This window comes from Heptranchias perlo, chromosome 32 (assembly GCF_035084215.1).
Source record: "Heptranchias perlo isolate sHepPer1 chromosome 32, sHepPer1.hap1, whole genome shotgun sequence".
NCBI lineage: Eukaryota > Metazoa > Chordata > Chondrichthyes > Hexanchiformes > Hexanchidae > Heptranchias > Heptranchias perlo.
In genome coordinates this window covers 1,177,704-1,189,270 of record NC_090356.1, presented here as the reverse complement: position 1 = coordinate 1,189,270, position 11,567 = coordinate 1,177,704, and the positions used below count along the sequence as shown (strand labels likewise).

At 56.7% G+C, this 11,567-nt stretch overlaps 1 protein-coding gene across 2 annotated transcripts in view; it reads right to left on the bottom strand.

Annotated features, from left to right (window-relative positions):
• plod1a (procollagen-lysine, 2-oxoglutarate 5-dioxygenase 1a) overlaps positions 1–11,567 on the bottom strand; it is a 58,750-nt gene that overhangs the window by 46,729 nt on the left and 454 nt on the right. The gene's annotated exons all lie outside the window — the stretch shown is intronic.

The following is an 11,567-nucleotide window of genomic DNA, read 5'->3' as shown; positions in this document are numbered from 1 at the left end:
TACTGCACACACTACATACACACAGACTGCATACACACAGACTGCACACAGTATACACAGACTGCACACACTACATACACACAGACTGCACACACTACATACACACACAGACTGCACACATACAGACTTTACACACACAGACTGCACACACTACCATACACACAGACTGCACACATACAGACTTTACACACACAGACTGCACACACTACATACACACAGACTGCACACACTACATACACACACAGACTGCACACATACAGACTTTACACACACAGACTGCACACACTACATACACACAGACTGCACACACTACATACACACAGACTGCACACACTACATACACACAGACTGCACACACTACATACACACAGACTGCACACAATACATACTCACAGAATGTACACACACCGACTGCACACTACATACACAGACAGCACACAACATATACACACAGACTGCACACACACAGACTGCACACACTACATACACACAGACTGCACACAGTATACACAGACTGCACACACTACTTACACACAGACTGCACACACACACAGACTGCACACTAAAAATACAGACTGCACACACACAGACTGCACACACTATACACACAGACTGCATACACTATACACACACAGACTGCATACACTACATACACACTACATACACACAGACTGCACACAGTATACACAGACTGCACACACTACTTACACACAGACTGCACACACACACAGACTGCACACTAAAAATACAGACTGCACACACACAGACTGCACACACTATACACACAGACTGCATACACTATACACACACAGACTGCATACACTACATACACACTATACACACACAGACTGCACACACTACATACACACTATACACACACAGACTGCACACACTACACACACAGACTGCACACACTACATACACACAGACTGCATGCACTACATACACACAGACTGAACACACTATACACACACAGACTGCACACACTATACACACAGACTGCACACACTAGATACACACAGACTGCACACACACCATACACACAGACTGCACACACAACATACACACAGACTGCACACACTATACACACAGGACTGCACACACAACATACACACAGACTGCACACAACATACACACAGACTACACACACTATACACACAGACTGCACACACAACATACACACAGACTGCACACACTATACACACAGACTGCACACACAACATACACACAGACTGCACACACTATACACACAGACTACACACACTATACACACAGACTGCACACACAACACACACACAGACTGCACACACTACATACACACAGACTGCATGCACTACATACACACAGACTGCACACACAACATACACACAGACTGCACACACTATACACACACAGACTGCACACATTACATACACAGACTGCACACACTATACACACACAGACTGCACACACAACATACACACAGACTGCATGCACTACATACACACAGACTGCACACACAACATACACACAGACTGCACACACTATACACACACAGACTGCACACATTACATACACACAGACTGCACACACACAGACTGCGCACACACAGACTGCGCACACTACATACACACAGACTGTACACACTACGTACACACAGACTGCAAACACACAGACTGTACACACACAGGACACACTACATACACACAGACTGCACGCAAACAGACTGTACACACTATATACACACAGACTGCATACACACAGACTGCACACACAGACTGCACATACTACATACACATACACACAGACTGCACACACAACATACACACAGACTGCACACTATACACACACAGACTGCACACATTACATACACACAGACTGCACACACACAGACTGCGCACACTACATACACACGGACTGCACACACTACATACACACAGACTGCAAACACACAGACTGTACACACACAGGACACACTACATACACACAGACTGCACACACACAGACTGCACACACTATATACACACAGACTGCACACACACAGACTGCACACACACAGACTGCACACATTATATACGCACAGACTGCACACACGATATACACACAGCTGCACACACTATATTCACACAGACTACATACACACAGACTGGACACATACAGAAAGAGCTACCTACTTAGTTCTAAATCCCTGCTCAGCCAGGGTTCCTGCTCCTGATCACTGTCCAGTTACCCTGGGTGATAGAGAGAGGGGAAATCAGCCAGGGCACTTGGACCAGATCACAGGGAGTGCCCATTGTACTGTACACAGCAACAGTCAACATCTTCAGGAGAGAAAACTGGCAAAGGAGGGACCTTGAAACGGTATCAGTTTGGCTGCGATTCTATTCTGCTGGTGCAGAGTCTCACTGTACAGGGGCCGAGCTTCACTGTCACAGTGGATCACTGTACAGGGGCTGTGTCTCACTGTACAGGGGCTGTGACTCACTGTACAGGGGCTGTGTCTCACTATGCAGGACCAGACCTGTACTGAAAACAGCAGGAAGATCTCTGATAGCCTTGTGCTGATCAGGGATACGATCGCCTACGTGCAGGACAGGGGGTGAACACCTGCCTCATCAGCCTGGACCAGGAGAAGGCCTTCGATAGACTATCCCACACATACATGATGGACATGCTCTCCAAAATGGGCTTTGGGGAGGGAGTTCACAATTGAATCCGACTGCTCTGCGGACATCTGTAGTGCAGTCCTAATCAATGGGTGGGAGTCAGAAAGCTTTCCAATCAGATCTGGAGTCATGCAGAGCTGACTTCTCTCCACAGTCTTGTTCGTAGGTTGTATTCAGCCATTTGCCGTGTCCATCAGGAAGGACACAGGTATCGGAGGGGGGTGGGTGATGATGCCGGGCAGTGGAGGTTCTCAGGTTAAGGCCCTCCCTGTACACGGATAACGTCACCGTCTTCTGCTCCGACCAGCAGTCGGTCCACACACTAATGGGCATCTGCAACCGTTTCAAGCTGGCCTCAGGGACCAGAGTGAACCGAAGTAACAGCAAGGCCATGTTCTTTGGCAGATGGGAGACCAGATCCTTTGTCCGCTTCACCGACTGCCTGAAGATGCTGGGATCTGGTTCGGGGGGCCCCTGGCCTGCACAAAGAACTGGGAGCAGCGAATCACCAAGGCCAAACAGAAGCTCGGTATGTGGGTGGGGCGATCCCTCTCCATAACCAGCAGGAACCTGGTGATAAGGTGTGAGGTACTCGCGGTCTTGCTCTACGTGGCCCAAGTCTGGCCCATTCCCCACAACTCCGCCGTCACAGCCACCCGAGCTACCTTCCACTTTGTATGAAGGTCCAAGGTAAAACGCGTCCGCAGGGTCACCACGTACAAGCCCCAGACAAAGGGGGGAAGAACGTCCCCAATGTCGCCCTGATCCTGATGGCCACCTTTGTGCGTGGTTGCCTCAGGATATGTGTAGAGCCCCAGTACGCAAACACCACTACGTGCTGAGTTTCTACCTGGCCAACACACTGAGAAGGCTGGGTCTGGCCACGCTGGCCAAGCAGACGCAGGATGTCCCATCCAGCTAGACCGTACCCCCCTACCTGTCCCAGGTGGAGAAGTTCCTGAGGAGGAACCCCTTCGACCACAAGGCCATCAGACAGCAGTCAGCACGGAATGTGCTAAGGATCCTGCAGGGAAAGGAGAGGGTGGACTCGTTCAGGCAGTTCCCCGACCAGACAGTCGATGCCATTTGGCAGAACATCTCGTCCCCAGAGCTGACCAACAGGTGCCAGGATGTAGCCTGGATGGTGGTGAGAAAGGCCCTCCCAGTGCGGTCCTTCCAACATGCACAGATTCTCAGTGCCACCGCGAGTTGCCCTCGAGGATGCAGCGGGGAGGAGACCGTCGTCCACCTCCTGATGGGCTGCCATTTCGCACAGACGGTGTGGAGAGAGATGCATTGGTATGTGTCCCGGTTCATCTCCAACAGTTCAGTAACACAGGACGCTGTGTTCTACGGGCTGTTCCCCGGGGCGCACTCTGAGACAGACATCACCTGCAGCTGGAAGACCAACAACTCGGTGAAGGAGGCCCTTTGGTACGCCCAAAACCTGTTGGTCTTCCAGCTGGAGGAGCTGTCCTCGACTGAGTGTTGCCGATTGGCACATTCCAAGGTCCAGGAGTACATGCTGTGGGACGTACTGAAGGAAGGTATGGCCTACACAAAGGGTCTATGGGGAAAGGCCACCATGTAAGGCCACTCACTTTGTATTGTACAGAATGTATTAGAAGATATGTACTGTGTTTTTGAATTGTAATATTGGGGTCGTATTGTGTACAATCTGCATTGTATCGGTATAGAAACATAGAAAATAGGAGCGAGAGGAGGCCATTCGGCCCTTCGGGCCTGCTCCGCCATTCAAAATGATCATGGCTGATCGTCTAACTCAGTACCCTGTTCCCGCTTTTTCCCCATATCCCTTGATCCCTTTAGCATTAAGAAATATATCTATCTCCTTCTTGAATACATCTAATGACTTGGCCTCCACTGCCTTCTGTGGTAGAGAATTCCACAGGTTCACCACCCTCTGAGTGAAGAAATTTCTCCTCATCTCGGTTCTAAATGGCAGACCCCGTATCCTGAGACTGTGACCCCTGGTTCTGGACTCCCCAGCCATCAGGAACATCCTCCCTGCATCTAGTCTGTCTAGTCCTGTTAGAATTTATATGTTTCGATGAGATCAACTCTCATTCTTCTAAACTCTTGTGAATAAAGGCCAAGTCGACCCAATCTCTCCTCATACGTCAGTCCTGCTATCTCAGGAATCAGTCTGGTAAACCTTCGTTGCACTCCCTCCATGGCAAGGACATCCTTCCTCAGATAAGGAGACCAAAACTGCACACAATACTCCAGATGTGGTCTCACCAAGGCCCTGTATAATTGCGGTAAGACATCCCTGCTCCTGTACTCAAATCCTCTTGCAATGAAGGCCAACATACCATTCGCCTTCCTAACTGCTTGCTGCACCTGAATGCTCGCTTTCAGCGACTGGTGTACAAGGACACCCAGGTCTCGTTGTACCTCCCCTTTTTCCAATCTATCACCATTCAGATAATAATCTGCCTTTCTGTTTTTACAACCAAAGTGGATAACCTCACATTTATCCCTGTTATACTGCATCTGCCATGTTCTTGCCCACTCACCCAACTTGTCTAAATCACATTGGAGCCTCTTTGCATCCTCCTCACAGCTCACATTCCACCCCAGCTTTGTGTCGTCTGCAAACTTGGAAATGTTACATTTAGTTCCCTCATCCAAATCATTGATATATATTGTGAATAGCTGGGGCCCAAGCACTGATCCCTGTGGTACCCCACTAGTCACTGCCTGCCACCCCGAAAAGACCCGTTTATTCCTACTCTCTGTTTCCTGTCTGTCAACCAATTCTCAATCCATGCCAGTATATTCCCCCCAATCACATGTGCTTTAATTTTGCACACTAACCTCTTGTGTGGGACCTTATCAAAAGCCTTCTGAAAATCCAAGTACAGCACATCCACTGGTTCTCCCCTATCTATTCTACTAGTTACCTCCTCAAAAAACTCCAGTAGATTTGTTAAGCATGATTTCCCTTTCATAAACCCATGCTGACTTTGTCCAATCCCGTTAATGCCTTCCAAGTGTTCTGTTATCACATCCTTTATAATAGACTCTAGCATTTTCCCCACTACTGATGTTAGGCTAACTGGTCTGTAATTCCCTGTTTTCTCTCCCTCCGTTTTTAAATAGTGGGGTTACATTTGCCACCCTCCAATCTGCAGGAACTGTTCCAGAGTCTATAGAATTTTGGAAGATGATCACCAATGCATCCACTATTTCCAGGGCCACTTTCTTTAGTACTCTGGGATGTAGATTATCAGGCCCTGGGGATTTGTCAGCCTTTAGCCCATTAATTTCCCTAGCACTTTTTTTTTACACTACTGGTTTCCTTCAGTTCCTCCCTCTCACTAGACCCTTGGTTCCCTAACATTTCTGGGAGGTTATTTGTGTCCTCCTTTGTGAAGACAGAACCAAAGTATGTGTTTCATTGTTCTGCCATTTCTTTGTTCCCCATTATAATTTCCCCCATTACTGACTGACTGTAAGGGACCTACATTTGTCTTCACTGATCTTTTTCTTTTGACATATTTATAGAAGCTTTTACAGTCAGTTTTAATGTTCCCTGCTAGTTTACTCTCATACTCTATTTTTCCCCTCTTAATCAATCTCTTTGTCCTCCTTTGCTGAATTCTAAACTGCTCCCAATCCTCAGGCTTGCCGCTTTTTCTGGCAATTTTATATGTCTCCTCTTTGGATCTAATACTATCCCTAATTTCTTTTGTAAGCCACGGTTGAGCCACCTTTCCTGTTTTATTTTTGTGCCAGACAGGAATGAATAATTGTTGTAATTCCTGCACATGTTCTTTAAATATTAGCCATTGCCTATCCACCGTCATCCCTTTTAGTAAAGTTCCCCAATCTATCATAGCTGACTCACACCTCATACTTTCGTAATTTCCTTTATTTAGATTCAGGACCCTAGTTTCGGATTCAACTACTTCACTCTCCATCTTAATGAGGAATTCTATCATGTTATGGTCGCTCTTCCCTAAGGGACCCCGCACAACATGATTGTTAATTAATCCTTTCTCATTGCACAACACCCAGTCTAGGATCGCCTGTTCTCTAGTTGGTTCCTCGATGTATTGGTCTAGAAAACCATCATGTACACACTCCAGGAATTCCTCCCCCACAGTATTATTGCTAATTTGGTTTGACCAATCTATATGTAGATTAAAGTCACCCATGTTGTACCCTTCTTGTACCCTTCTTGTATGCGTCTCTAATTTCCTGTTTAATGCCCTCCCCTACATCTCCACTACTGTTTGGGGGCCTATAGACAACCCCCAATAATGTTTTCTGCCCCTTGGTGTTTCTTAGCTCCACCCATACAGATTCCACATTGTGATTTTCCGAGCCAATATCCTTCCTCACTATTGCATTGATTTCCTTCTTTACTAACGACGCTACCCCACCTCCTTTCCCTTTTTGCCTGTCCTTCCTAAATATTGAATACCTCTGGATGTTCAGTTCCCATCCTTGGTCACCCTGCAGCCATGTCTCCGTAATCGCAACTATATCATACCCGTTAATATCTATCTGCGCTGTTAATTCATCTAGTTTATTGCGAGTGCTCCGCGCATTAAGATACAATGCCTTTAGACTTGACTTTTTAAGATTGCTCGTCATCTTAGTTTTATTTTGCACTATGGCCCTATTTGTTTTCGCCCTTGTTTTCTCTGCCTTCCACTGTTGCTTCTTCCCTTTCTGTCTTTTGTTTCTATCCTTGTTTCCCCTCCTCTGTCTCCCTGCTCAGGGTTCCCATCCCCCTGCCATTCTAGTTTAAACTTCCTCCACAGCACTAGCAAACACCCCCGCGAGAACATCGATCCCGTCCTGCTCGGGTGTAACCCGTCCCGTTTGTACAGGTCCCACCTTCCCCACAACCGGTCCCAATGTCCCAGGAATCTAAATCCCTCCCTCCTACATTATCCCTGCAGCCACACATTCATCTGGTCTATTCTCTGTACAAGGGCTCCTTGTAACTTTCCCCTGCCCCAGTTTGTGGACGGCTCCCTGTGCTGATGTTGGTGGTTTCCCCGCGGGGAGTGTTTGCAGGTCGGGGAGTGTGGGGGGAGCGGGGTGTTTGCGGGTCGGGGAGTGTGGGGGGAGCGGGGTGTTTGCGGGTCGGGGAGTGTGGGGGTTTGCGGGGTTTGCGGGGAACGGGGAGTGTGCGGGGAGCGGGGTGTTTGCGGGTCGGGAGTGTGGGGGGTTGCGGGGTGTTTGCGGGGAGCGGGGAGTGTGCGGGGAGCGGGGTGTTTGCGGGTCGGGGAGTGTGGGGGGTTTGCGGGTTTGGGGAGTGTGCGGGGAGCGGGGTGTTTGCGGGTCGGGGAGTGTGGGGGGGGCGGGGTGTTTGCGGGGAGCGGGGTGTTTGCGGGTCGGGGAGTGTGGGGGGGGCGGGGTGTTTGCGGGGAGCGGGGGAGTGTGCGGGGAGCGGGGTGTTTGCGGGTCGGGGAGTGTGGGGGGGGGCGGGGTGTTTGCGGGGAGCGGGGAGTGTGCGGGGAGCGGGGTGTTTGCGGGTCGGGGAGTGTGCGGGAGCGGGGTGTTTGCGGGAGCGGGGAGTGTGGGGGGGGCGGGGTGTTTGCGGGGAGCGGGAGTGTGCGGGGAGCGGGGTGTTTGCGGGTCGGGGAGTGTGGGGGGGGGCGGGGTGTTTGCGGGGAGCGGGGAGTGTGGGGGGGGCGGGGTGTTTGCGGGTCGGGGAGTGTGGGGGGGGGCGGGGTGTTTGCGGGGAGCGGGGAGTGTGCGGGGAGCGGGGTGTTTGCGGGTCGGGAGTGTGGGGGGGGCGGGGTGTTTGCGGGGAGCGGGGAGTGTGCGGGGAGCGGGGTGTTTGCGGGTCGGGGAGTGTGGGGGGTTTGCGGGGTGTTTGCGGGGAGCGGGGAGTGTGGGGGGGGCGGGGTGTTGCGGGAGCGGGGAGTGTGCGGGGAGCGGGGTGTTTGCGGGTCGGGGAGTGTGGGGGGGGCGGGGTGTTTGCGGGGAGCGGGAGTGTGCGGGGGGCGGGGTGTTTGCGGGTCGGGGAGTGTGGGGGGTTGCGGGGGTGTTTGCGGGGAGCGGGGGAGTGTGGGGGGAGCGGGGTGTTTGCGGGTCGGGGATTGTGGGGGGTTGCGGGGTGTTTGCGGGTCGGGGAGTGTGGGGGTTGCGGGGAGTGTGCGGGGGGCGGGGAGTGTGCGGGGAGCGGGGTGTTTGCGGGTCGGGGAGTGTGGGGGGTTTGCGGGTGTTTGCGGGGAGCGGGGAGTGTGGGGGGGGCGGGGTGTTTGCGGGGAGCGGGGAGTGTGCGGGGAGCGGGGTGTTTGCGGGTCGGGGAGTGTGGGGGGGGCGGGGTGTTTGCGGGGAGCGGGGAGTGTGCGGGGAGCGGGTGTTTGCGGGTCGGGGGAGTGTGGGGGGTTGCGGGGTGTTTGCGGGGAGCGGGGAAGTGTGCGGGGAGCGGGGTGTTTGCGGGTCGGGGAGTGTGGGGGGTTTGCGGGGTGTTTGCGGGGAGCGGGGGAGTGTGGGGGGGCGGGGTGTTTGCGGGGAGCGGGGAGTGTGCGGGGAGCGGGGGAGTGTGCGGGGAGCGGGGTGTTTGCGGGTCGGGGAGTGTGGGGGGGGCGGGGTGTTTGCGGGTCGGGGAGTGGTGCGGGGGGCGGGGTGTTTGCGGGGAGCGGGGAGTGTGCGGGGAGCGGGGTGTTGCGGGTCGGGGAGTGTGGGGGGTTTGCGGGGTGTTTGCGGGGAGCGGGGAGTGTGGGGGGGGCGGGGTGTTTGCGGGGAGCGGGGAGTGTGCGGGGAGCGGGGTGTTTGCGGGTCGGGGAGTGTGGGGGGTTTGCGGGGTGTTTGCGGGGAGCGGGGAGTGTGGGGGGGGCGGGGTGTTTGCGGGGAGCGGGGAGTGTGCGGGGAGCGGGGTGTTTTGCGGGTCGGGGAGTGTGGGGGGGCGGGGTGTTTGCGGGGAGCGGGGAGTGTGCGGGGGGCGGGGTGTTTGCGGGGAGCGGGGAGTGTGCGGGGAGCGGGGTGTTTGCGGGTCGGGGAGTGTGGGGGGTTGCGGGGTGTTTGCGGGTCGGGGAGTGTGGGGGTTGCGGGGTGTTTGCGGGGAGCGGGGAGTGTGCGGGGAGCGGGGTGTTTGCGGGTCGGGAGTGTGGGGGGTTTGCGGGTGTTTGCGGGGAGCGGGGAGTGTGGGGGGGGCGGGGTGTTTGCGGGGAGCGGGGAGTGTGCGGGGGAGCGGGGTGTTTGCGGGTCGGGGAGTGTGGGGGGGGGCGGGGGTGTTTGCGGGGAGCGGGGAGTGTGGGGGGGGCGGGGTGTTTGCGGGTCGGGGAGTGTGGGGGGGGGGCGGGGTGTTTGCGGGAGCGGGGGAGTGTGGGGGGGGGCGGGGTGTTTGCGGGGAGCGGGGAGTGTGCGGGGAGCGGGGTGTTTGCGGGTCGGGGAGTGTGGGGGGGGCGGGGTGTTTGCGGGGGAGCGGGGAGTGTGCGGGGGGCGGGGTGTTTGCGGGGAGCGGGGAGTGTGCGGGGAGCGGGGTGTTTGCGGGTCGGGGGAGTGTGGGGTTGCGGGGAGTGTGGGGGTTGCGGGGGAGTGTGCGGGGGGCGGGGAGTGTGCGGGGAGCGGGGTGTTTGCGGGTCGGGGAGTGTGGGGGGTTGCGGGGTGTTTGCGGGGAGCGGGAGTGTGCGGGGAGCGGGGTGTTTGCGGGTCGGGGAGTGTGGGGGGTTTGCGGGGAGCGGGGAGTGTGGGGGGGGCGGGGTGTTTGCGGGGAGCGGGGAGTGTGCGGGGAGCGGGGTGTTTGCGGGGAGCGGGGAGTGTGCGGGGAGCGGGGTGTTTGCGGGTCGGGGAGTGTGGGGGGGGCGGGGTGTTTGCGGGGAGCGGGGAGTGTGCGGGGGGCGGGGTGTTTGCGGGGAGCGGGGAGTGTGCGGGGAGCGGGGTGTTTGCGGGTCGGGGAGTGTGGGGGTTGCGGGGTGTTTGCGGGGAGCGGGGAGTGTGCGGGGAGCGGGGGTGTTTGCGGGTCGGGGAGTGTGGGGGGTTGCGGGGTGTTTGCGGGGAGCGGGGAGTGTGGGGGGGGCGGGGTGTTTGCGGGGAGCGGGGAGTGTGGGGGGGCGGGGTGTTTGCGGGAGCGGGGTGTTGCGGGGAGCGGGTGTTTGCGGGAGCGGGTGTTTGCGGGGAGCGGGGAGTGTGGGGGGGCGGGGTTGTTTGCGGGGAGCGGGGAGTGTGCGGGGAGCGGGTGTTTGCGGGTCGGGGAGTGTGGGGGGGCGGGGTGTTTGCGGGGAGCGGGGAGTGTGCGGGAGCGGGTGTTTGCGGGTCGGGGAGTGTGGGGGGTTGCGGGGTGTTTGCGGGGAGCGGGGAGTGTGGGGGGGCGGGGTGTTTGCGGGGAGCGGGGAGGTGCGGGGAGCGGGGTGTTTGCGGGTCGGGGGAGTGTGGGGGGGGCGGGGTGTTTGCGGGGAGCGGAGTGTGCGGGGGGCGGGGTGTTTGCGGTCGGGGAGTGTGGGGGGGGCGGGGTGTTTGCGGGGAGCGGGGGGAGTGTGCGGGGGGCGGGGTGTTTGCGGGGAGCGGGGAGTGTGCGGGGAGCGGGGGTGTTGCGGGATCGGGGAGTGTGGGGGGGGCGGGGTGTTTGCGGGGAGCGGGGAGTGTGCGGGGGAGCGGGGTGTTTGCGGGTCGGGGAGTGTGGGGGGGGCGGGGTGTTTGCGGGAGCGGGGAGTGTGCGGGGAGCGGGGTGTTTGCGGGTCGGGGAGTGTGGGGGGGGCGGGGTGTTTGCGGGGAGCGGGGAGTGTGCGGGAGCGGGGTGTTTGCGGTCGGGGAGTGTGCGGGGAGCGGGGTGTTTGCGGGTCGGGGAGTGTGGGGGGGGCGGGGTGTTTGCGGGTCGGGGAGTGTGGGGGGCGGGGTGTTGCGGGTCGGGGAGTGTGCGGGAGCGGGGGTGTTTGCGGGTCGGGGAGTGTGGGGGGGGGCGGGTGTTTGCGGGTCGGGGAGTGTGGGGGG